Source organism: Hemicordylus capensis, chromosome 2 (genome assembly GCF_027244095.1).
Source record: "Hemicordylus capensis ecotype Gifberg chromosome 2, rHemCap1.1.pri, whole genome shotgun sequence".
NCBI classification, from domain to species: domain Eukaryota; kingdom Metazoa; phylum Chordata; class Lepidosauria; order Squamata; family Cordylidae; genus Hemicordylus; species Hemicordylus capensis.
Genome location: NC_069658.1, coordinates 355,251,066 through 355,278,983, shown reverse-complemented (window position 1 = coordinate 355,278,983; position 27,918 = coordinate 355,251,066). Strand labels below are relative to the sequence as shown.

The following is a 27,918-nucleotide window of genomic DNA, read 5'->3' as shown; positions in this document are numbered from 1 at the left end:
CCACTCATCTAGAAGCCTCAGCCCTTTGTAACCCATGTGTGGATAGTTGGATGCAAACCAGTGAATTCTCACAGCATATAGGAGAGGGTCCTAGGTAAGAGTTGCCATGATAAAAGAAGTGGAAAGTAGGCTCCATTAGTTCTACTTTCTAATGTATATTGTGTGTGTCTCTTAGGAATAGTCACTTGAAGGCGGAAACCACCTAGTTTGGCTAATATAGCCATTTATTATAGCAATAGCAATAGCAATAGCACTTACATTTATATACCGCTTTATAGCCGGAGCTCTCTAAGCGGTTTACAATGATTTAGCATATTGCCCCCAACATTCTGGGTACTCATTTTACCGACCTCGGAAGGATGGAAGGCTGAGTCAACCTTGAGCCCCTGGTCAGGATCGAACTTGTAACCTTCTGGTTACAGGGCGGCAGTTTTACCACTGCGCCACCAGGGGCTCTAATTATGTTGCTAACTTTTAATTTTATTTTAAAAAAGTTTCAAGAGATGTGCTTGTTCAAGCTATCTTCCTTGCCTCTCCTCTCCACAGCAGCCTCGGGCCACTGTTACCTCTAAGGCGTGTGCACATGCGTGCGCTCACAAGTTTTTGGATGTCCACTCAGTTCATTTTAGATCTCGCTCAGGTTGAATCAGGAAGGCCCCACTCTGAATGCATGTGTGCACACAGTGCCTTGATAGTGCCACTCAGAACAAAACTCATTCCGCACAGAGATGAAAAAAATTAGAGGGACCACTGCCTTGGGCCTCTGCAAAAAGCTGGAGGAACCTTGGAAATGGCATAGAGTGTGATGCAGGGTGGGGGGAGTTACAAGGGGAAGGGGAAATCGCCATAAACTGGCTAGAAGTCCAGGACTGAAGTTCCACTTGGAGTCATCACATTATCTTAACAGTTTAAAATAGCATCAGACAACATATTTTACCTTTGAATGTTTCTAGTACCACTGAGTTTCTTTTCTAAAAAATTTCTTTGTGAAGACCAACACAATAACAAGGAGCCTTTATTTTATCTTGCCCTTCAATGTTGTATCCTGCTAAAAATAGACTGATTTTTTTCTTCATAACTGATTATTTTTACTCATTTTATTTAGAAGTTGAACTTGTCTGAATGTGAAACCTTAATTCTTTCAAATTGTTTTTATTTTGCTCAATATACTCTTGAAGGGTATTCAAGAGTATTCGTGAAGGGTATTCACATGCACAGACTAACCCAGGCTAGGGCAGCCCAACCTAGGTTAGGCTGTGTGTGTGTGTGTGAGAGAGAGAGAAGTGCTGGGATTTGTACAGTTCTTGGAGCTGCTTGCCTGTCTGACCCAGCTTTTTTTACCTGGTACTTTAGCTGAGGTTAAGGCATGGGTTGCAGCCCCACCTGACAGGAGCCTAGAACACCCATCGCATGGGAATATCCCCCAATGCACCACACCCGTCACATGGTGCATTTTTGGATATGTGGAGGCCAGAAGAACAAGTCCCGGTCTCCACTGATCCACGCTGCTTGGAGGAGCATGGACCATCTGGGTGCATGGCAGCTCATCAAGCAGTGTTCTCTCTAAGGCGTGCACATATGCCTACACTCAGGTTTTTTGTTGTCCGCTCAGTCAGTTTTAGATCCCGCTTGGGTTGAATCAGGAAGGCCCCACTCCGCACGCACACTGCCTTGATACTCCTGCCCAGAACAAAACTCATTCTGCACACAGATGAAAAAAATTAAAGAGAACACTGGCACCAAGGATTCAGCAGACGGTTGTCTTGGGGGAAGGTAAGTGAAACCCTGCCCACCTACCCCTGCTTCGCTCCCCAGAGAGCCTTTTGTTGTTCTGGGTTTATTCTTACTATATTGATTTCATACCACTGGTTTGTGTTCAGGAAGTGTTTGTGATATGGTAGTTCAGTTCATTTTGTGATATGCTACTATGGTGGACCAGCACATATTTGGTATTTTAATTATTGGCTTTAATGTTTTAAGTTCTAGGTGTGTGACTTGGGAAGTTGGGATATAAATGTAATATATAAAATAAATACTCAAGACTTTTGTAACTGCTGAAAGCAGCTGACAGAAAAGCTAATCCACCTGTTAGATTACTGCTCTTTCTGGTGTTAAGAGTTCTTCCTTCCCTCCCTCCTCCACATCTTCTTGTTACCTGAACTGGGAGTGAGATTACTGCCACTCCCCCAAGATTTGAACCTTGAGGCAGCCAAGCTTGCTGGTACATGTCTGAGCAGGGCCTGACAGTGGTGTTTGGATGAAGGCTGGGAAGACTGCAGACTTAGTGAGATCAGAATAAAGTATGTTGTTACTGTTGAAGATTTCGAGTAGATAGTTTCATGGAGATTGAATGTTGACCCTAGTGGGTCAACATTGAGGACCCAAGGATTTGGTTTTAGTTTGTCTAGACTTTGGTTCAGTTGTGGTAGAGTTGTACAATGTTTAATTTCGTGCAGTTTGATTTTCTGTGTAGTTGTGTTGGTCATACTTCTAGATTGTAACTGTGTGTGTAATAAAATACACACATTGTTGCAGTATTGGGGTGAATCATCTGTGTGTAATACTTCTTGCAGTGTCGGTGAACTACATTTAATTCTCAAATTTGCAAAAATGTGTCCTGACTCTTATAATTGATTGCTAACCTTCGTTCAGCTTCAGCTTGCACCCATTTCCTTCTGCCATCTTTCTCCAAATGGAGATTAGTCATCCTCCATTCATGTTGCTTTTTTTGTTGGATTTCTGGACACATTGGAATAAAGGCAGTGCATTGGCTGATCAGACTGGTTTTATCCTCATCTTCAGGTATCACCTGATGGTATGGGGCAGTATGCTGAGGCTCCAGCAGTGTGTGCATGTGTCTTAAAGTGCCCCTTTGCAGTTAAACGTGTAGTGTGCTTGAGGGTCCATATTTTTTTAGCTGCTCACCAAATGTTTTCAGTCATGAAGATAATCTTTGTATCCAAGTTTCTGGTCACAATTTTTCTCATTTTAAAGTATGTGAATGAGGTTGATAATGTCTTAATCCCCACCCCCTGCCTCCACAGGTTCACTGTTTAGCATTGGGCAAGGGTGGGTATATAGGCGATCCTTGAGATCACTGGCTGACCTTACAAGGCTGACCTTGAAAGAATGGAAGCAAACTTAGCTTTACCTAGTGTCTCACTTGAATAGTCAGTCCTGAATTTGAGGGATAGGAGAGTGGAGTGAGCGGGGAGGGGGACTCACGTCACAGTAATCCGGTTTTTGGCTATTCCCCATCCCATCCAACCACCAACCTTCAGGAGTAGCTTTTTGGTGGGTATAGAGGGCTGCTATGAGGAAGAGGTTGCAGGAAAGCCCTTGTGCAAGATTGTATACTTCAGATTTGTATGCAGCCTTTCCAGTTTAAAAGCAAAAAACCCGAGGTGGCAGAAATAAAACATACTAAAATGTAACCAATAAAAACAGTTAAAAATACAAAAGGTAAAAATAAACCAGTATCAAAGAAGGTTATGTTGGATTCTTAGGTTTATTGAGAAGTGGATTCTCTCTATTGAAATGCTATTTTTTTTTGATAGCATATCACACTGTGCAATTTACCCTTTAAAATTTGTATAAGAATTAGTGTAATCTTTTTAAACTCTTAAAATATTAATCTCAAAATATAAACGTTCAAGAGGGGAATTGTTAAAAAGGGGGAATTGTATCCAATCCTTTTCATCATATTACAATTACAGAATGAATAATTTACTTTAAATCATGAAAAACAATATATGTAATGTATACATAGACTCAACAATATGTGTGCGTTATCTTAAAAAATATGATCAATTGTATCAGTTAAGTATGTTGCATATTAATAGGGCCAGGAAATCCGCTCGACTACTTGTCTGTGATGAGTGAAAAATGTCTGATGAATGAAAAAAATGCTGACAAGTAATGTACCAATGTAGCTTGAAGAACCATTTGATGAGTAAAATATTGTCTGGTGAACTGAGCCAACATTGCTTGACCCCTGCATATTTAAGTATACTGTATCTGACAATTAAGAACAGGTAACTTTGCTGAATATAAAAGAGAAGGTTGTGTTCAAGTCCATTATCTGGAAGCCATATACATGATAGTATACTTCCCCTGCTTTTATTGTTTTCAAATAAGATGGCAGTGGATGGGGAAGATGGACTTGGTGCTGAGGTGGAACAGTGTGGTGTGTTAGATATCTAGAATATGTTCACGTAGTCAGTGTCTTCAAAGTTCTGAAGGAAATTCCTTTAGCTCACAGTGGATTGATAAAGAGCCTGTTTGAGCTCTGTTTTTGTTTTGCCTTTCCTTGCAGTATGGTGTATGGCTTGCCAGAAGTCATCTGCTGGTATGATTAAATCTTTTTTTGAGTCAGTAGGAATGTTTTCTTTGGCACAGACTGTAGGTGTCATGCTGTGGGAGGTACATAAGCTACGCACTTAGAAAAGTCTGGGCAAAAGACATGCAGCTGCTTAGGCAGGGAACATACAGGGTTGGGAGAGAAATTAAGAAATTTGATAGGTACTCAATAGAATAGCACCGAAAGAAGTAGAACCAATACAGTGAGTATAACATATTACAGGGAAGAACATTGACACAGTAAGGTGATAATCAACAGTCTAGAATAATCATGGCAGTATTCTAAACTTAAGTCAGTTAAACAGCACTGGAAACTACAAGCATAAAAGGAGTTAGTTATGAACTTGTAGTTAACATTTTAAATGGGCTCATACATTTTAGGGGGGGGGAAGTAAGTACACAGCCTTAAAATGGTGACACTAGCAAGTTATATAAATGGTTTGCTGAACAATCCTTCCACCTATGTTTGTCAGCAAGGACCTTTGCACAATATTAGTCACTCTTGCAACGGGCCAGCTTGCACTCCTTGTTTGCAAGTAGCAAGGAATAATTTTGAGGGCAATATCTTTCACTGGCAGGTGAAACCAGGGACAAGTACATGTATGTACATGGTTAGTGGTTGTAGCAACTTATGCACATATCAGCATAGGAGGCAAGGAGAACAAGCACAGTGGCTCACATCTCTTGCACTCCATAGATTATGGCAGCTCAACTTCAGCCCTCCCGCAAATGTTGGCATACAGTTACCATAATCCCTGGCTATTGACTGCTGTGGCTGAGGATTATGGGAGTTGTAGTCACATTAAAAAAAGCAGCTGGAAGGCTGAAGTTGAGCAGCCTGCCACAGATGTTCAGGAATCACGCACAAATACCTCCAATCTTCTTCCAAGAGCCTTGTTGTGCTGTGGCACCCCATGCTGCTTGAGCTTTTATGCATGGTGGAGAAGAAGTACTTTCTCTCACAATGCATAATCAACTTGTGGAATTCTCTGCCACAAGATGTGGTGACAGCCAACAACCTGGATGGTTTTAAGAGGGGGTTGGATAACTTCATGGAGGTGAGGTTTATCAACTGCTGCTAGTCGGAGGGCTATAGGCCACTTCCAGCCTCAAAGGCAGGATGCCTCTGAGTACCAGTTGCAGGGTAGTAACAGCAGGAGAAAGGGCTGCTCTCAACTCCTGCCTGTAGGCTTCCAGCAGCATCTGGTGGGCCACTGTGTGCAACAGGATGCTGTACTAGATGGCTTTGGGCTTGATCCGGCAGGGCTGCTCTTATGTTACGAGGGAAGAGTTGGAAGTTTTCAAAACACAGAAGAAAAGAAAGCATTGGTAACAAGCAAGCATCATACACCAGAACACATGAAATGTATACGTCCCTGCATATTTTTTAAAAATGGCGGTGGTTGGTGGCTGTCTACATTTAGGTGCTCCAACGGGATAGCTGTATTTTGCTGCTTCATCTGTGTTTGAGCAAGTTTTCAATAGTCAGTTTGACCTTTAAAAGACTTGACTCACCATTAGTAAGACGTAACCGTTAAAGCAAAGAACAGGAAGCTGTCAGTTGATGTCTTGCTGTAGTCTGCCATAATAGGTTCTTTCCCTGCAAAAACAAACTTCTTTCCTCATTTCATTATGTGTATTTAATTGAAACATTTCTGAACCAGTGGGACACGATTAATGCTGGATATAAACTTTATAGAAGGGACAGGGAGAGGAGGGTTGGGAAGGAGTGGCACTGTATATCAAAGAAGGGATAGATTCCAATAAGCTAGAAAACCTAGGTGGACCAGAGTCCTCCACAGAATCATTATGGGTAACATTATGAGGACTGAAAGGAAATGTGTTACTAGGGACGTGCTATCTCCCTCTGAATCAAAGCTCTGAGAGTGACCTGGAGTAGGAGAAACAAATAAGAGAGGCATCAAAGAGAGACAGGGCAGTAATAATGGGTGATTTCAACTATCCACACATAGACTGAGTAAATTCACATTCAGGTAATGAGAGAGAGTCCAGATTTCTAGATGTGCTAAATGACTGTGCCTTAGAACAGTTAGTTGCGGAACCAACCAGAGAGATGGCGACTTTGGGTTTGATCCTGTGTGGTGCCCAGGACCTGGTGCGAGATGTCAGAGTTGCAGAAACATTGTGTAGCAGTCACCATAGTGTGAGCCAGTTCAGCATATATGTGAGTGGAGAATTGTCAAGGAAGTCCAACACAGATGCATTGGACTTCAGAAGAGAAAACTTCTCAAAAATGAGGGGACTGGTAAGAAAGATGTTGAAAGGGAAAGTCAGGCAGGTCAAATCACTCCAGAAAGCATGGAACTTATTTAAAACCACAGTACTAGAAGCACAGTTGGAATGTATACCAAGAAGGAGGAAAGGTACCACCAAATTCAGCGGGATGCCAGCGTGGCTAACAAGTAGAGTCAAGGAAGCTATAAAAGGGAAGAAGACTTCCTTCAGAAAATGGAAGTCCTGCCCAAATTATTATTATTATTATTGAAGAGAACAGGAAGGAAATGAAGAGAACAGGAAGGAACATAAACTTTGGCAAAAGAAATGCAAGGACACAATAAGGGATACAAAGAGAGGGTTTGAGGAGCATATAGCTAGAAGTGTCAAGGGGAATATATCAGAAGTATCAAACCTGCCAGGGAGGCAGTTGGACCCTTAGATGAGGAGGGTGTGAAAGGGATTATTAAGGAGGATAAAGAGATTGCAGAGACTCTGAATGAGTACTTTGCATCTGTCTTCACGGTGGAGGATACCAACTACATACCCTCTCCAGAATTGACCTTTTTAGGTTTAGCAGCTGAGGAACTGGGTGGATTTGAGGTGACAAGGGGAGATGTTGTAAACTGTCTTGAAAAGCTAAAAATTAACAAATTGCCAGGACCAGATGGTATCCATCCAAGAGTTCTGAAGGAACTTAAATGTGAAGTTGCTGATCTCCTATCAAAAATATATAACTTGTCCCTACCATCAGGTTCTGTACCAGAAGACTGGAAAGTAGCTAATGTGACTCCGGTTTTCAAGAAGGGATCCAGGGAGGACCTGGGAAATTACAGGCCTGTCAGCTTAACCAGTGTCGGGTAAATTGATGGAAAGCATACTTAAGGACAAAATTGTTACGCATGTAGAAGAAAAGGCGTTGTTAAAGGAGAACCAGCATGGCTTCTGCAAGGGAAAGTCTTGCCTCACTAACCTTTTGGAGTTCTTTGAAAGTGTCAACAGGCATGTGGATAAAGGTGATCTGGGATAGGATCATGTGTGGATTGGTAACTGGTTGAAGGACAGGAAACAGAGTAGGAATAAATTGACAATTTTCACAATGGAGGTAGGTAGGAAGTGGGGTCCCCCCAGGGATCAGTACTGGGACCAGTGCTCTTTAACATGTTCATAAATGATCTAGAAGTTGGGGTGACCAGCGGAGTGGCCAAGTTTGCAGATGACACTAAACTATTTAGGATGGTGAAATCCACACCAGATTGTGAGGAACTCCAAAAAGATCTCTCCAAACTGGTTGAGTGGGTGACAAAATGGCAAATGCGGTTCAGTGTAAGCAAGTGTAAAGTGATGCACATTGGGGCAAAAAACACCAACTTCACATATACGCTGATGGGATCTGAGCTGTCGGTGACTGACCAGGAGAGAGACCTTGGAATTGTGATGGACAGCTCATTGAAAGTGTCGTCTCAGTGCGTGGCAGCTGTGAAAAAGGCTCATTCCATGCTAGGAATCATTAGGAAGGGGATTGAAAATAAAAATGCTAATATTATAATGCCCTTATATAAATCTATGGTGCGGCCACATCTGGAGTACTGCATACAGCTTTGGTTACCGTATCTTAAGAAGGGTATTGTAGAACTGGAAAAGGTGCAGAAGAGGGCAACCAAAATGATCAGGGGCCTGGAGTACCTTCCTTATGAGGCTGGGTGACAGCATCTGGGGCTCTTTACCTTGGAAAAGAGGTGACTAAGGGGAGGCATGATCGAAGTGTATAAAATTATGCATGGAGTGGAGAGAGTAGACAGAGAAATTTTTCTCCCTCTCTCACAACACTAGAAGCAGGAGTCACTCCATGAAACTGAAGGTTGGGAAATTCAGGACTGACAAGCCTTAAAGCCAGTGACAAAGCAAGTGACGCTTAAAGCCATGATGGGTAAGGAGCCCCCAAAGGCAGATGCTTTGGCTGGTACTATGCTGGGGAAACAGCTGCTGTCATTCTGTGCTATTTCATTGCGCTTTCTCTGGTGTTTTAAACAGTATTCCATTGTACATAAGATTCTGACCTCGAACAGTGTGGACAAAGGAAGACACATTAAGTTGCTCTCAGTTGCTAGATGGTATCCTTGCACACAATCTTATTTGCTTCTCTGATGAGAACTAGGCCCTGTCTAGCTTCTTCCATCTTGACTGATTGATCTTCAGTAATTAGAAACTTTGAAAAAATATTTGAACCCATAACATTACCAATAGTTAAGTTCATCATAGATAAGAGGCCATGAAGCAGTTGAATGCTTTATCCATATCCAGTTACAAAATTTATACCACTTGTTTGTTCTAGTTTATGCAATTTAATAAAATGATTCCATTAAAAGGCTTTTACAGTTTATTATGTTGTGGAATGCTGTGGAACAGGGGTTCCCAACCTGTGGGTTCTCCAGATGTTGTTAAATTGCAAGTTAGGACCCCCTACTGTAGAAAAATGGCAAAGTCGTTTGGTATGGTTTGCTATTTTGGCTATATAGAGGTAGTTTACGCTTTACCATCAAATTAATTTTGTTCCATGTGCCTGAAATTCTAAGCAGCTAACTACTTGGTTCGTGGTCTGTCAAAATTGACCAGTGTGTCATAGGAGAGCTGTTTTTAAAAATCTGTCTGAAGTTGTTCAGCTTGGGAGATGCTGTTAAATAATAAAATTATTGAGAATAGCTCTGATCGTACTGTAGATAATAGCACATAAATATACTGGTGCATGGATTCTGAGCATGATCCCTGTAACACTGAGTCTCAATAACAATGTACTTATATACAGCCCAGATGAAGTAATGTTTTCAGTGGAACTTGAAATACTGAATCATTGTGTTGCTTTGGATATATCGGCTTCAGACCTAGTTTAGAAACAATGCTAAACCATGGTTTATCATTATGTGCATGGGCAGGTATGAACCTGAAGTTCATGCATTCCTTCCTGTTTGGTCTTCCTTCCTTGTCTAGCTAACTGTGGTTTGAATAAACCAGTTTCCCGAGTTTTGACAAAATGAACTTTCAATCTGATCCCCCTGCGTCCAAAGGAGGGAAGGGAAAGTGTGCAAGCCTTTGGCTTGTGTCTTCTCACATACATAACATGAAACCATGGCTTATCAATAGCGTCTAAATTGGACCTGAGCTAGGTTCACAACTTTTGGCCATTGGCACCATCTCGGGGGACAAATGCTCATAGTGATGTTTGGCAATGTCTCTCCCCACCTTCCTCCAGAAATGGAAAACAGGTGATAGTACTGTTGCACGTAAAGCTTTCTGTATCTTATCACCCCTTCTTTATCCCTGTCCCCAAATGATTAGGTTAAAACCGCTGTCATTTTTGCACAGAGGAAACAGTTGGGCTAATGAAGAAATTGTACTCTTTGGAGGGTGTTGCTATCAATTTTAATTTTAATTTCAGTTCCACTGACAAAATTGATGTAACTATAGTAGTTTTTGTGTTCTTTAAAGCTTTTAAAAGCATTTAAAACCTCACTGCAAATTTAGCCACTGCAGAGCCTGATGGTCAGAACAATAAAAGCACAACACACTGAAAGCTGAAAGTATTGCAATACTATGACTTGCTTTCCATCTCTAAGGTTGTAGAGTAGACCCTGTCAAGAATCACAGTGAGTGTTTGTACCTCCAGATGGTATCGACCACTTCAACTGGATAATGTACTATAATGTTTATCCTTGGAAATATATCAATGTAATGGATGTAATCCAGCTTGGTTGAACAGTATTATTCATTCATTCATTCATTCGATTTCTATACTGTATCGCCCTTCCAAAAATGGCTCAGGGCGGTTTACACAGAGAAATAATAAATAAATATGAAATATCCTCTTAATTTATCATGGGTTATACTTAGTGAATGGTTCTGTTTTTTATTGCACTTGTGTAGTTGTCTGACTTGCTAAATAGTTTAACAAAAGTAATATTTCTTAATTTTAATGGACTGATATGCTCAGAGCAAACTTGCACAATTTGTGACACATCAAGCTGAACGTGGTCTAGCAGCCATGAATGATGGCTCATCTGAGGTTTAAACGTCCTGTTTGTGTTTCCTGCTAGAGATTTCAAAAATGGACGGCTTGTCAAGAACGCAGTAGGCAAACACATATGGCTGGTCAACTTTGTCAGTCTTTGTGGTTCATAAGTTGTGTAGGCCTAGTTCAGAATAACCTCTTTGAAAGGATATAATGTTTCACTTCTAGTTAGTCCTATCTACTATAGATGTTCCAGAATTCTGAGAAATATTATAAAGCAGACATAAAGTGTGTGTGTTTATTGGACTTTATTAATTTTGTTTAAAAGGCAACAAATAAAAAAGAAGATTGGCTGTGTCTTGAATGGTTTGTGGCTGGAAGGGTAAGTTTACTTCAGCTGAAGGTGTAGAGTGTGGTGTGGGGAGGCTTCACAAAACATAGCTCTGCTGAATGTTACGCTGGCGGAGTGGATAATATTTTAAAAGCTGGTTTTTTGTTTAAATTGGACTGCTAAAAATTTTGCTAAATTTGAATTAAAAGTTTTTAAAGATCTGATATAAAGGATCTGAATTTAATGAGTCTACATATATTTTGTAACTGAATTATGACTAACTATGGGAAACACCTGTATCAGGCAGCAGCGATATAAGAAGATGCTGAAAGGCATCATCTCATACTGTGCAGGAGGAGGCAATGGTAAACACTTCCTGTATTCTAACAAAGAAAACCACATGGCTCTGTGGACGCCAGGACTCGACACTGACTCGACACTGACTCGACGGCACAACTTACTTATCAGAGTTGAAGCTTGATTTTCAGTGTAAAACATCTTTAAAATGCACCTATTTTATCAGGCTTTTAGCTTATAATTTGATTTTTTAAATTTTAATTAGTTTTATATGATATAAGGTTTTAATTGTTGGGTTTTAATTGTACAGAGATTTTATATGTGATGGTGTATAAATACATAAGCTATGGGATAAAATATTTGACTTTGGAAGTTAAGCATGAAATGGCACATTATTACATGTTGTATTTATTATTCTAAGCTTCCTACTAGACCTAAAGACTAGCAAGTTGGCATAAGTGTTATGATTGATGAGATGCCATTCTGAAATATCCCACGATTACCCATGGCACTTGTGTGGATGATTTTGTATTCCTGTTTTCTACCATCCAATTTCTTAAGTTCTCAATGTTTTTAGTTTTATGAGTATTGATGACTCATCTACTAACCAAACAGTGTGGGTTATTTTTCATCTCTGAAAGGAAAAGCCATTTTGCCCAGCAACTACCACTCTTTGATTCTGGAAACTTCTGGACATCCTGTGCATGTTCCGTAAGCAGTCAGTTCCACTTAGTTCAGTGGGGTTTGCTTCCAAAAATAAGTTTATGTGATGTTGCAGCTTTAGCAGCCAAATACTTATTATTTTTGCATATGTACAGAATGCCACATGCTGTGTACCTAGGCTGTATGAGCAAAGGTTTTAGGTAATGCGTTCCTAGGCTTTAAATGACCTATTTAACTAAATTGCAAACCAATGTGTGAATATTATTTTACAATTCTAGTAAGAACATCGTTCCTGTGATGGATTAATCATTCCTTCTTGCTCCAGAGACAGGAATGTGTCAGGTAGATTTTATTTATTTATTTATTTAACCCATTTTTATACTGCTCCTACTCAGGTCCCTGGACAGTTCACAGTCTAAAAATACTACAGTTAAAACATTAACACAGTTAAAATAGTTCAAAATACAGATAAAAAGAAACATTGGTCTTACCTGTGAGGGGTTCTTCTTTGCCGTAATTGGAGTCCATACTCAACCATAGGGTTGTGTACCCAGCATGCCTCAGGAACAGACAGTTATCCCTGCAAACCTATGCTTAGCACTAGGCAGCATCCTCAAAACCCCAGTTCTGAACTGTCATGTGGAAGGATGCCATGGAAAGTAGCGAGAACTAGGGGAAAAGACATAATACAAACACAGTAAAAAAGGAAGACTGGATCACCCTGGGAGTCGACCACCACCCCTACTTGCAACACCCCCGGAATATGTAATGTCTCAGGAGGAATTGAAGACAAGAGAAGATGTAATACCGTGGGTGGGCCAGATGGGCTCTGATTATGGTGAAAAAGAAACCTTCACAGGTAAGACCAATGTTTCCTTTTCCGCCGTAATCGGAGCCAAACCAACCATACCCAAGCCTATACAGGAAACAGTACGGGGAGGGAAATGGATATTACATGACTTGCTGGCGAACAGTGCAGCCTAAGGCTGCTTATTCCACATGGAAGGAAGAGATCTTATAGTGTTGAACAAAGGGTATGATTGATGACCATGTTGTTGTTCGGCAGATAAACTGAAGAGGGGCATTCTTTGAGAACACCGCCAATGCTAAAGCACTTGTGGTGGAATGAGCCATGATGCCTCGAAGTGGGATGTGCATCGATTCGCATGCCAGGGTAATAGTGGCTCAGAGCCATTTGCAAAGAGTGGTCTTAGAGATTTTGTTTCCCAATGATGCTGGTAAGAAGGATATTAATAGAGAATCTGATTTCCTAATCATTTTGGTCCAGTGTATATACATTTGAAGTGCCCTCCGTATGTTAAGGGTATGCCATTTTTTCTCTTTATTGTGCTCTGGAGAGGGGCAGAAGGATGGGAGCACAGTTGGTTGAGATGTATAAAAGGTGGAATTGTTCTTAGGGATGAAGGTTCGGTCCAGCTTGAGGATGACCACATCACTTTGAAAGACACACAGTTTCTTGCGTTCCGAAAGGATGCCCAGTTTTGATACTCGGCAGACTGAAGTAATTGCCACTATATACAGAACCTTGTATGACAGGATCTTGAGAGACATAGTGTTCAGTGTCTTAAATGGAGCCTGAGTTAAGCACCTTATTCAGGTTCCAGGAGGAAAATCTGTGTATAGTTGAAGGGGCCAAGTTGTTTGCCCCTTTTAGAAAGTATCTAATGTGTGAATGGAGGAGTAAAGAGTCAGGGGTATTGATATCCAGGACAGAAGATAACGCAGATGTTTGTCTTTGGTGTGTACTCAGATGTAGACCCAGGTCTAACCCCGATTTAGGAATGCCAATACCTTGGGAATCCCTGCTGTGGTGGGTAAGTCTCCTTTTCTTCTAGCCCAGCGGAAGAAAGTCATCCATGTGGTTTGGTAGATCCTGGTGGTAGAAGGCCACGTCGAATCTAGGATGTTGTCCTGTACCTTGGAGTCATAGCCCTGGTGGGCTAGAGATGCCTGCTCACGCATAGAGATGCCCGCTCAATGCCCACGCATTGAGTTGGAGCCAATTTGGTTTGGGATGCAGGATTGATCCCTGGGCCAGAAGATCCTGGTGTTTGGGAAGTCGCCATGGAGGATGGATGGACATGGAGACCAGGTCGGCAAACCAAGGCCTTCATGGCCAGAGGGGAGCCACAAGGATGATGAGTGCCTCTTCTTGATGGAGTTTCTGAATGACCTTTTGATATTATGGCTGTTGGAGGAAACGAGTAAAGGAGACCCCTTGGTCAGTGTGCAGATAATGCATCTATGGCTTTCACTCATGGGTGTGCAAACCAAGTGAAAAACCGGGAAAGCTGACTGTTGAGGCTGATCACGAACAGTTCTAATAATGGTGAGCTCAGGACCTCGGTCATCATTTGGAATACCTCCGGGTTGAGAGATCACTTTACTGGGTTGACCTTTTGACAACTGAGACAGTCTGCTCTTAGATTGGAGGTTCCACTCAGACATTTGGCCACAATTGAACATGTGTTCTTCTCTGCCTAGGTTAAGTGGACTCAATCATGAGTGACGTTGACCTCATTCTTCCTTGGTGGTTTATGTGCGACTTCACGGTCACATTGTCTGTCTTTAGCAGGATATGGATCAGGACAGTGTTCTCTAATTTTTTTTTAAACCTGTGTGCAGAATGAATTTTGTTCTAGGCAGCAGTATCAGGGCAGAGTGCATGTGCATTCAGAATGGGGCCTTCCTGATTCAACCTGAGTGGGATCTAAATTAACTGAGCGGACATCAAAAAACTTGTGAGCGTGTCCATGTGTGCACGTCTTAGAGGGAACACTGGACCAGGATATGACTATCTTATGAGTGGCAGCAAGTGTATCAGGGCCAGACAGATGGCTCTTAGTTCTAACAGGGTAATCAGCTTCCTTTATTCCCGGAGGCTCCACGTTCTCTGAGCGAAGCGGCTGAGGCAGTGAGCTCCCCACCCCAATAAACTGGTGTCCGTGGTGATGGTAATACGAGCAGGGGGAGTGTAAGGGAAGTTCCTTTTGTAGGGCTGAGGATTGCCACCAGCAAAGGGTAGGCAGAGAGAGATGGGGATAGGGAGGTCCCTATGAGTGCGGGCTAAGATCTGATCCTGGAAGGGAAAGAGGCACTATTGTACAAGAGTGCCATCTGGCCCACGGGGTATACTCTAGACATAATATTGTGCAGCCCAATAGTTGGGCTAGGAGCATGAGATCTGCTGAGAGCTTCCTTAAGACTGCTGATGTGAGATAGATTTTTTTCCCCCCTTCGGTCTGGTGGTAATGCGATCAGGCCTATAGAAGTGTTGAAGATGGACCCCAGGTAGTATAGCTATTGTGCTGGGAGAAGGTGGCTCTTTTGGTGGTTTACTATAAAGCTGTGTGATTGGAGCAGGAGAAGGGCTCTCTGAATGTCCCTCTGGGCCAGGTGGAGAGATGATGAGCGGATCAGAGTGGATTACTTGCGTGCGCATGTATGCAATCAGGGCTACCATGATTTTTTAACATCCTTGGTGCCAATAAAAGGCCAAAGGGTGGCTGCTTCAACCACCTGAAAGTGCAGGTGGTTGAATCAGAACTGGGGGTAGCACTGATGGTTTATACTTAATAGCACTTCCTTAACTCCCTGCATCCTGGTAGGGATGTGCACAAACCGATTTGGAGGCCATTCTAAAGGTCTCCAGACCGGTCCGGACACGGGGTGGTTTTGGTTCGGGTGGGGGGTTCCAAAAGAGTACGGGGGGGGGCTTTATTTACCCCCTCAAGAATGGCGCTGTATTTCATTGAGTAAGCGGGCAGCATACCTCCCTGCCGCCCGCTTCATTCCCCCTCCTCTCGGCGCAGCTAATCCTCCTCCTTTTGAATACTCAATCGGGCGGCAGGGTATCTCCCAGTCCCTGCCGCCCGGCTCTTCAATTCCCCCGGCTCGGCTGGCAGCCGCCCCCTGCAATCCCAAGACACCTGCCGCCCCTTCCCATACTCAAGTGGTCGGCAGGAGAACTCCCCTGCCGACCCCTTCCCCTTTGCCGGCTGGGCTGCAAATGGCTTCTAGGAAGCCTTTTAAGTTTTAAGTTTAAGAGTTTTAAGTTTTACTTTAGAGAACAGGCGGCGGGAGAACTCCCTGCCGTCCGCTCGCTTTGCCAGCTGGGCTGCAAATGGCTTCTAGGAAGCCTTTTGCGCAGGCGCGCAAAAGGCTTCCTAGAAGCCATCTGCAGCCCAGCCGGCGAAGGGGACGGGGTCGGCAGGGGAGTTCTCCTGCCGACCGCTTGAGTATGGGAAGGGGCGGCAGGTGTCTTGGGACTGCGGGGGCCGGCCGCCAGCCGAGCCGGGGGAATTGAAGAGCCGGGCGGCAGGGACTGGGAGATACCCTGCCGCCCGATTGAGTATTCAAAAGGAGGAGGATTAGCCGCGCCGAGAGGAGGGGGAATGAAGCGGGCGGCAGGGAGGTATGCCGCCCGCTTACTCAATGAAATATGGCGCCATTCTTGAGGGGGTAAGTAAAGCCCCCCCCGGACTCTTTTGGAACCCCCCACCCCAGTGCCGGACCGCAGCTCCGCGGTTCCGTGCACACCCCTACATCCTGGATTATCCTCTTTTCTTCCTACACTGCTTATGGAGTTTTCCATAGTAAAAACAAAGCCCACCTCACAACTAAGTTTTAGGAGTTTTGAGAGAGAAGAGAGAGAAAACTGGGAATGCTTTAATGGCCGGTATCGGAGTACTAGCAAACGTGTCAGCATTATCAGATTGGTCATGTTCTCTTTAACCTGGCCAGCACTTGGTAGCCATAGGCCTTAATGGTGCAGGAAAACTTAAAAAACCTTTAAACTGGTGTTCAAAACTTCACCAAACCACGAAAAGGTGCTCTTTGTATTCAAGCCTGAAAAGATACTCCTGGATAAAGATTGAAGGAAAGTGGGCCGAAGTGTCAATTTTCAGCACTCTTTAACTTGCAGTACTTGGGGCAATTGCCTTCACCTCACTTTGAAATTGGGCATATTTGTAGATCTTGTCTTCACATGCCCAGTTTCAAGTTATTAGCTCAACAGATACCATATTTATAAACAGTACAATTTTGAGGTTTATAATAGAACATTTATTTTGCTACTCGCTTTAACTAAAGGGGCTCTCCTATCTATGCCCCTTGAATAAGGCTATACAGAGGCTATCATTTATTTCATTGATCGTATAGAAAAATGTCTTATCTTCACATACTATTAATCTTGTATTCTTGGGTCTGGTTACTAGAGTAAAGATAACATATTTGTCATTTTGTTAGTAATTTTTAAAGCTGGCATGTATTTATTCAGAAATTCTACATGTAATTCCTCTGCAACTGTGAGTCTTTATAGTTAAAGTGAGATTCTCTGGAATGATGTTTGGCCTGCTTCAAATAGGATTGATATACTGATTTCTCTCTTGTGAGCATTGAGTGCCATTGTTCCTATGAATTGTTGAAGGGTGCAGATAGTTCTTCTCAAATGATTCACTGGTATAAGTCTAGCTGAACAGAAAACTGTTGAAACTAGAAACAGTTGGTGTGACTGCAGTGATAGAGAAAACTTGTAAGTTTGTAAAATCTTACACAGTGATCATGAGCAAAGGGGGAAAACTAGCAGCTTGTCTTGAATGTTGCTGATTGCCTTTTTGCTTGATTTCCATTTGTAAAATAAGGGGCAGGCCTAATGTAATCATTTAGCTGGATTGGAAAAATCCTGAGTACTTTTGAGGTGGAGGTACTTTCAGAAGTGAGCTAACACAAATGTTACAAAGCAAACCTTGTAACTGCAGTTAAGTGGGCTTTGGGAAGATTGCTCCCACCTGCCTTAGCTGTAGATAAGTATATGATAGGCATGAATGTTAATGCTAGTAAAGTTCCTTATTAAACAGGGTTTGCTGACCAGCTTCAACACATGGTTATAAACTGCATTGCAATTCTGCATATGTACTTGAGGGGGCGGGGGAACCGTGGCTGTAAGTGCACAGTAAACTAGCAGCCTTTCAGTAATTGGAAGAAAATGTGAAATTTTAAATTTTGAAACCATCAATTGACTCTTGATTCTTGTGTGCCTCAACGTTTATTGGCAAAATTTTGTCCTACAATTAATCTAAGAAGTGGTACTTCCATTATTGCAGTGTTGCTAACCTTCATCTGGGTTTATTGTAACTTTTCTGGCAAACCCTCATAGGATATAATTTTCCTTTGATGTTCTTAGAATTCTCACAGCTATTGATTTCATTAATCTGCTTGCTTTTTAAAGCTAGCATCATCACCATATCTAGTTCTATCCATTTTTTCTTATTTCACATGATGATTTGCTGTGGAATGTGGATTAATACATGACTTGTAGCACAGACTTATTCAAGTATTGCAGGTTAGCAAATAGTCACTTACCTCACCTCATGGGCAACCAGTTTTACCAAAAAAAAAAAAAGAACCTGGCAACAAGTGACTAGCACAACTAGGAGATAAACCCCTCGTGTATTCTACCAGAGCAAAACCACAGGGCTCTGTGGTCGCCAGGAGTCAACATCAGCTCAATGGCACACTTTACTTTAAGAAGACCTACTTAGTCTTATTGTGTACTAGGTTTTTGTGTGCAGGTTTTTTGTTCCTTTACTAGAGGTACAATGAGTTCTGTTCACTAAAATGATGCTTGCCTGTATTTGAGAGATTGTAGTTATTTTAATAAGCCACCTAATGCCGCAGTGGGGAAATGACTTGACTAACAAGCCATAGGTTGCTGGTTTGAATCCCCACTGGTATGTTTCCCAGACTATGGGAAACACCTATATTGGGCAGCAGCAATATAGGAAGATGCTGAAAGGCATCATCTCATATTGCGTGGGACTAGGCAATGGTAAACGCCTCCTGCATTCTACCAAAGACAACCACAGGGCTCTGTGGTCACCAGGAGTCAACACCGACTCAACATCACAGTCTCCTTACTAGTTATGTTAATAAGTTTTTTCTTAAGCAGGGCAGTTATCTAGCTTAAAGAAACCAAACCCATAAAAGGATACTTGATTTCCCCCAGAAAATCTGGATTATCATGTTATCTGGATGGTTGGACTTAGCACAGACTGGGGAGATGTTAACCGGGGTCCCTATCTGAAAGACCCCTATCCATTGGCAGAGGATGAAAACTCCACAAAGCCCCAGGCTCCGTGCCCAAGCAGATCTGCTCAGCCTCACCATCATGGCCACTTGCTGCGCCTTCCACCTTGGCGGCAATGGGAGAAATGGAGGTCCAGATTCACAAAAAAAGCCACAAATAAAAGGAAGCACATGAAGGAGCCACACAAATTAATTAAAAAATCCACAATGCTGTCGTCCTTGAGGCCTAGCGAGTGGTTGTTGGTGTGGGCAGTGTGTGCCCCAAAGCCTCCCCACCAACTTCCTCTAGAGGAGAACCAGGAAATGACGAATAAAGCAGAGCACGCTGGTGGTAATTCTCCCTCCCTTGGAGGAGCCGGGGAAACATTGCTTTCACTGCCAGTCCTGCCCACCAGAGGGGGACATGGACCGGCTCATTGAGCCTTTCCCGCCCCTGACAGAACCGCCACAGCTACTGGCAAGGGAAACTTCCTGCAGGAGCTGACTGCAGAACTGATTGCACTGGCTTCTCCTCACATGCAATTGCCATTTGGACCTCTGCAGACATGGGTTGGTGATGTGCCCCCCAGGTGGTCTGTAAAATGATCCCCTAGTCTCTTCCCTATGGCCTAGAGATAACTGCTCACCAGAAGTGACTTTATGGCTGAAGGATTTTATAACCAGTGAGCTCAGGGTGCTTTATCTTCCCCCACAGCCTCCTATTCCTGTGCAGCCCGCCAACCCTCTGCAGCCTGTACTCTCTCCCTGCCCCCAGGGTCTGCAGGCAGCTCTCAGCTTCTTCCCCAGACTCAAGCCCTTGCGGGAAGGCTATCCCCGCCATGGGAAAGAGGCCGTTTCCTACCTAGGCCAGGACGTGGCAGGCATAACAGGAGAGTTTCATTTCCCCCCCTCAAGGTCTCAGGCCCCTCCACCCAAGTGGCCTACCCTGCCTATACTGCCCTCTGAGGTACCCAATTCACTCCGACCTGGACCCTCAGCCCTAATGGTTCCCAGCTGCCTATACAGCCACTTATACCAGCGAACCGTGTTATTCCAGTGACCATATCCGACTCAGACGCTAATGCCTCAGAATCAACTGACCTGGACAAGGAAGAGGGGGAACTGTCTGAGAAGAGGCACCTCAGCGAATGCCAATTTCTCCTCGCCTTTTTTCACAAACTGATATCGAGGTGGTACTTGCAAAGGCAAAAAGGACTGTCAAGGATGTCACTCCTGTGGAAAGCCCTCTGCCTTAGACCAAGAGGTTTTCCCTTCCTCTTCCACCCACTTCAAAAATGTCATGATGGCAAGTGAAAGGCGCCTGTCTTTATCAGACAGGTAAGGATGTGTCCTAAGAAAATGTATTCTCTCCCACAGGAGGTACAGTCTCTCATAGTTTGTCCACTGGCTGATGCCCCCGTGTCCCAACTTGTCTCTAACTCAGTGCTGAACACGGAAGGTCAGGAATAACTTGGAGCACCAGAGGACAAGAAATGTGATGCCTGGCTCAGAAAGGTGCACAATGCATCCACTACTGTCATTGGAGAGGCTACTGCTAACTCCATCTTTGCACATGCATCCATTCCCCCTGAAAACATTACACTCCACCAGGGCATCAACAAAATGGTGAAGGCAGCAGGCAGTCTCCAGACTTAACTGTATACAGCATGCATCTAAGACTATGGTCTCAGGAGTAGTTGTATTCCGTTGATTCTGGCTAAAAAATTGGGAAGTCAGTACTAAGTCAAAACTCGCACTAGTTTCCTCACAAGAAGCAAGCTGTTTGGTGAGGCCCTCAATGCTATCCTGATTGAAACATGTGACAAGAAAAAGGCTCTGTCTTCGAGCTGCAGAGACGCACACAGACCTTTTAACCAACCATCCTGCTCTCAATGCCTTTCCACAGATCACTCAGAGGTCACTTCAGAGATTTCTGCAACCCTAACTTCAATCCTCAAGGCAGGCCTCAGTGTGGACAGTGAAACAGAAATACCCGCCCCTTCTCATCCACCTAGGAGGCAATGACTCGGCTCCAGTTGGGCAGGCTTCTTCTCTTCTCCCCCACCTGGACCCACACCAGAGAGGATCTCTGGGAATTCTGCATCCTATTCAAGGGGTACTCCATCAACTTCATATTCCCATCTCTAGGCCATTATATCGTTACTTCCAGATCCAATTATACACAGAAACGTCTGAGGATGAATCGGGCTATTCTGCATCTTTGACAAATTTAGGCTAGTGATGTGCACAGACCGGTCTGGAGGCCATTCTACAGGCCTCCGGTCCGATCATGGGGCGGTTCGCAGTTCGAACGCCGGGGTGGGGGGTTCCTTTAAGGGCAGGGGGAGGGTGTACTTACCCCTCCTGCTGCTTTTTCCCCCGCCGGTGCGTGGGGTTTTTTTGTAAGCATTTGGGGTGGCAGGATATCTCCTTGCTGCCCCTTTCCCCCTCTCGGCAGCAAAAGGCTTCTGAAGCCTTTTCTGAAAGTGCTGGACCGCAGCTCTGCGGTTCTGTGCACATCCCTAATTAAGGCCATAGAGCCCGTACCATTGAACCAAATATGCTCTGGCGCTTATTCTATATTATTTCTAATGCCAAAGAAGAAAAGCAGTCCTAGACTTCAAACGCACCAAGAAATGGAAATTCTAGATGGAAACGCTCTGCACAATCAAGGTGGCGAATCAATGTAACTACTGCCTAGTGTCTGTGGAACTCTGTGGCCTACCTCCACATACCTTTCTTTCCAAGCCCCAGAAAATTTCTTTGCTTCACTTACAACAACCTTCACTATCAATACTGGGCCCTCCCATTTGGCCTCTTCTCTACACCTCACATCTTTACAAAGGTGAAGACCTTGATAGCGCACCTCTGCCTGTCCAGGATTCATGTCCACCCTTTCTTGGACAACGTCCTGATCCACTCACCATCCCGTGACCAGGCTCAGCGGAATGTGCAACTGACCTTCCAGTGCCTCGGCCGCCATGGCTTCCTGGTCAACTAGGCAAAGAGCCACCTTCAACCAGTGCTGTCAATAGAACACCTAAGAGCCCTCTTCAATACATATCAGGCATTGGTTTTGCTCACCCAACAAAGGAGAGAGAAATTAGAATCCATAATTCGAACACTCCATCAGTCCATGGCAGATCTAATGACACTGTCTCAGGTCCTTGGCTCCATGATCGCCTGCCTGGAATGTACCCCCTGGGCCAGATGGTACTCCCAGCTGCCACAGTGGCTACTCCTACCTTTTCAAGATGCAATAATGAACCGCACTCACAAACTGATCCCCCTCCTTCTCAAGGTCTGCTGACCTCTTGCTGGTGGCTGTCGCCATCAACAGCCAAAGGCCTTCCATTGTCAGAACCCATCAGGACAGTCATCACAACGGACACCAGCCTGATGGGATTGGGAGCATATTGTGCCAACCAGCACGCACAGGGTGATGGAGTCCAAGTGAAGCTCCCCACAACATCAACTGGTTAGAACTGTGAGCAGTCTGACTAGCTCTTCTACAGTTTCTTCCTCTCATCAAAGAAAAGCATCTCACATCACCAACCAAGGCGGCACCAAATCCAGAGCCCTCATGAGAGAAACATCCAGCCTTTTCAAGTGGGCAGAAACGCACTTGGCATCAGTTACAGTGGAACATCTGAAGGGTGTTGCCAACATATGAGCAGACTGGCAAAGTCGACAAGCCATCAACCCAGCCAGGTGGTTGCTTCACCTGGAGGTCTTCCACACCTGACAACCGTTTGGGACCTTCTGCAGGATCTACTGATTTTTTCCTAACCAATCACCTATTTCTGCACTTCTCTCGCTTCTACACCCCAGGAGAAGAAGCAACAGATGCAGTTACAGCTCCATGGCTGCTACTCCTACTTTATGCCTTTCCTACCACCGCCATCATTCCCAGGGTAATCAAGAAGATCCTCAAGGAAGGGTCAGAACTGATCCTAGTAGCCTCGCTGGCCTTGAAGGTTGTGGTTCTCCAACCTTCTAGCCCTGTCTACCTCTTAACCTTCCACTCTGTCCAGACACCTTGTCCCAAAGGGCTGATATTCCATCCTGACCCAGGATGGCTCCAACTCTGTGTCTGGAGGTTGAGCGTGCCTCCCTAGCACACAGGGATTACTTCCCAGACATCCAGAACACCATCTTGGCATCTTGTCAGCCATTGACAAACAGAATATACCAGGCCACTTGGGCTACTTTTCCAGGCTGGTCCCATCGGAAGCACCTGAATTCCCTAAGTGCAGGTGCACCTGAGGTCCTAGCCTTCCTCCAAGCAGGACTTGACATGTGTCCTCGCCCGAACACACTGAAACGGCAGACTTCAGTTCTAGCATCAGTCCTTGACTTGTCCGCATTAGACGCAATGGTATTCCATCTTCATATCAGCCATTTTCTCAGTGGGACGTCCAACCTGGCCCCTCCTCCAATACACCATTTTCTGTCCTGGAATCTTAAAGTACTCAACGCAGTTACCAGGGCTCCCTTTGAACCACTTTAATCTGTTCTCTCCCAAACTGTTTTCATATAAGGTTCTCTTTATAGTGGCCATAATGTCTGTCCGAACAGTCTCTGAAATTGGCTGCCCTCTGTGTCTGCAAGGATCTCTGTACTTTCCAGAACGATGCAGTTACTCTAAAGGTAGACCCTACCTACTGACCTTCCCAAGGTCAACTCTTCTTTTCACAGGTCACAGGGCATCATTCTCCCTTCTTGCTGCCCTCCCCTAAAGAAACAACTCTGGATGTTCATAGGGCTCTATGCATCTACCTATGCTGCACCAGGGAATTCTGTTGTTAGGATTCTCTTTTCGTGTCTTTCCACCACCTCTTTCTGGGTGCCAGAGTGTCCAAAATCACTCTAGCGACATGGCTTAGAAAGTGCTTCATACTTGCCTACAAACCACTCAATCTTCCAGTACCTGGGAACAATAAAGCACATTCAATCAGAAGTGTCTCTACTTCTGTGGCATTCACTGCCTGTACTCCTCTCCTGGAAATCTGCAAAGCGGTAACGTGGTCATCTCCCACTCCCTTCATCGACATTACAAGATCTCCTCTTTTTAGAATGCATAAGTTGCTTTTGGCTACATGGTGCTACACCAGACGGTCTAAATAAATCTGATCACTCCTGAGGGGTATCAGCTTGTGTCCCATGTTAACTGGATGGCCTGTGACCACTGGGGGAAAAGTAACATTGGATTTATCATGAAGGTTTCTTTTTTCCAGACTCATAGCTCATCTGACCCACCCTCGGATATACATAATTGGTGTTACCGTCTTATTAGGTTTGGATATCCTGTGTTTTGGACTGCAGCTCTAAGGGCATAAAGCATCTGGGATCCCTTACCCCTGTTCTGTCTCATGTTGATGGTTAACTTTGTTCTTTCTTGAGCTAACTTGTGGGCTTCCGAGCCACCTTTCTTTCTTTCTTTCTCTCCCTCTCCCTCTCCCTCTCCCTCTCCCTCTCTCCCCTTATGCGTACACTTCACAATCACGTCACGGAACTGGAGATTGGTGCCTCCTGGTGCCAGAAGCTAGCCTCTATTCAAAATTACTTCTTGTCTGCACTTGGGCATGGCTAGGACACAACCCATGTTGTCTGCATGGCCTATGAGCACTAGGAAAAAGAACCCTTCACGGTAAGTCCAGTGTTAATTTTTGCATCAATATTTTGCAACTTAGTAATATTTGTGTGCATTAATGGCTTCTTTTGGACTTTTAGCTCCTGCTTTTAATTATATTATTTGTGTATGTGTGTTGGGGCGGAGGTTAAATCATGCATGGTGGTTGGAGCTGGAAAGGAGGGATAAGAATTATCAAATAAAAATATTCTGAAAATATTCAGAGGTGAGAAGGCTTCACATCTGTTAAAGGTAACTGAGGGCGGAAAGGTATGTGATAAATTGGGTTACTGTTTGCAAATGTAAAATGATGGGTACAGTTCAGTCCTGTATAAATATGTGAGAGCTTTTCATCTACCTTAATGAGAAGCAGGTTGTACCTTGTAGCTTGGGTAAGGTCTAGCATATATTGATCTGTGAGCATCGCTGTTTTGAAAACCATCTCCAGAAAACAGAATGAGTTGAATGTATTGATGTTACAAATACCTCAGTGTAATGTTGTAGTGTATCTCAGGGTCAGGCAGCCTTCTGGCTTGCATGGTTTTTGGGTTTTTTTAGAACTAGACTCAAATGGAGCAAGCTCCAAAATGGTGATACAGGGCATGGTCAATTACTTGTATATACAGAATAACAGATTCTGACATTAAATTCCCTAAAATGGCCAATAGGACAACAAATATTTGATCAGACAACCAAATATACATATAAGCAACACTGGCTGACATCCAGACTAATGAAGGAGCTGTGCTGTGGGTGAAGCACCAGTGTAACACAACTGGTGCTTTTGCGCAGTGGGGTTGGGTGTTGAGTTTTGACAACCTTCTCCCCTCTCACACCCCAGAAGCACTCTGTCTCACAAGAAAATTTGTCCCGGGGAGTTGGCACAGTGTGCTTTTTGTATGTATGTATTTAACACATTTGCATACCGCCCAAAACACAAGTCTCTGCTTCTGTGGGAACAGGAGGTTGTCAGAATTTGTGCCCCTGCTCCCACTGCATGAGTGGTGGAGCCAAGACTTTCATTTAAATCAGATTTTTAAATTTAAATTAGATTTTTAATTTTTTTTAATTGATTACAAAAATCTAGGTCAAAGATACCATCACGAATGTTAATTATAACTTCTAAATATATTCCATGAACATGTTTAATTTATTTGTTTAACATATTTATATCCTGACCAACACATACATCTCTGTTATAGCAGTATATGGGGAAGACAGATAATAGACCTGGTCAGTCCTATTATGCAGGTGGTGTACATGCAGCACACACATGCGTGTACACACAAACACACAGTCTAGCCTTTGCCCCTAAAAGTGCAAAGAATTAGGCCCATTCACATGTTAAGTTCAACATTCCTATGAGTACACAGGTACAGTCGTTCACATGTTATGCTGAATGCAGGTACAGAGGTACACTTCCTATCTGTATCATAGTGATGAGCCCGGACCATTCCAGAGGCCATTCTACAGGCCTCCAGACATGGGCGGTTCAGGTGATTGGGCTGGGGGGTTCCTTTAAGAGCAGGGGAAAGGTTTACTTACCCCTCCCGCCGCTTTCCCCCTCCGGTGCCTGTAGTTCCTTTAATAATTGGGGCGGCAGGATACTTCCCTGCCGCCCCTTCTTATGTTTTGCTGCTGCTGGCTACACTGCAAAAGGCTTCAATAAGCCTGTAGCGTGCACGCTTCATGTTTCCTCCGACGTGCGTGCGCGCGCTACGTTGCCTTTTGCAGCGTAGCTGGCAGCAGCAAAACATAAGAAGGGGCGGCAGGGAGGTATCCTGCCGCCCCAATTATTAAAAGAACTACAGGCGCCAGAGGGGGAAAGCGGCAGGAGGGGTAAGCAAACCCTCCCCCCGCTCTTAAAGGAACCCCTCAGCCCAGTGCCGGACCGCAGTTCTGCGGTTCCGTGCACACCCTTACTGTATCATGCATTTGAAGGGCCTGTATCCAAGTTCACTTTTAAAATGAATATAGGTACAGATATTCACATAAACATGTGTACAAGTGTACAGACATCTGAATTGGGCTAAAGAAGGCCAATTAATGAATAGAGGGTTTGAAGGGATGGAGTAGACGTGAGCGAGTCATCAGTTTGGATATAAATACAAAGGATAGGGGAAGGGAATAGAAAGTGAAACCAAAAGTGAACAGAACATGTTCATGCAGTCCTGAGGAAACTTTTTTGGAGAGTATGCATTGTCACCTATCATGGCAGCAGGCGGTAAAAGAAAGCCCATTTGGGAATATTTTAATGGAATTCCTGTACCTGTGGATAAGAAAGACATGCTTGCGAAATGCAGACAGTGCAACAAAGAAAGGCCTGGTTGACCTAATGAAACAGTTTGATGAGATGTGTACACCTATTATGTGTACCTATTTTATAAAAATGAAACATACATCTATCCCTGAAATATGTATTAAGGTTATATTAGACAACAAGAATGTCCTTTTACTAGAAAATGATGATTAAATAGAATCTTCCTGAATTGTGATTAAAATAATTAAAATTGAGTCCTTTTGTGAAGTGTTTTAAATCGATTTGATTTAAATCAAATCAACCCTGGGTGGAGCTGAGTTAGTTGAACTCTTCAGAAGGACTGGTGCTTAGTTAGTCTGGATGTTAACTCCTGAAGGTGTGAGAGGTAAGCCCAAGACCATTGAATCCATGGCAGAGAATCCTTAAAAAATTTTTTTGTAGTGTGCAAGGCAGAGCAGGTTCGTAATCAGTTAAACATGCTTAATCAGTTAATAATCAGGTGCCAGTTAATTCCTAACTTTTTATTATAGCTTGATTGGGTTTTTTAAATTTTTGATTGGGTTTGTTTTAATAGATTTTATTCTATGCTGTGTTTTGTTTTGTTTTGGTGATCTCATAAGCCTTTCCAGTGGCTTATGAGATCACCCAGCAGTGTGTGTGTGTGTGTGTGTGTGTGTGTGTGTGTGTGTGTGTGTCCCCGTCCATCTGTGTCCCCCTGCCCATCAGCTTCGCAACTCCTGGACCAATATGAACCAAATTGGGTACAGTTGTAGGGGCATATAGAGACCCCTTAATGATGTCATTTGTGATGATATCCACCCCAATTAAAGATGGTGGATGCGTAAACTTTTAAGGTGCAAGTGGGCTAACTTGTGAACAGCGTAACGGATTTGAACCAAATCTGCTACAGATGTAGGACAAATGGGGATGCCCAAATGGCATTGTAGCTGGTGATGTCATCCACTCCAATTCAAGATGGCGGCCACATGAATTTCTGAGAAGCAAGCTAATTTGTGGACTATCCAACCAATTTAAACCAAATTAAGTAC

At 43.8% G+C, this 27,918-nt stretch overlaps 1 protein-coding gene across 4 annotated transcripts in view; it reads left to right on the top strand.

Annotated features, from left to right (window-relative positions):
- The window catches only part of AFF4 (ALF transcription elongation factor 4), a 95,931-nt gene that overhangs the window by 4,273 nt on the left and 63,740 nt on the right, over window positions 1-27,918 (top strand). The gene's annotated exons all lie outside the window — the stretch shown is intronic.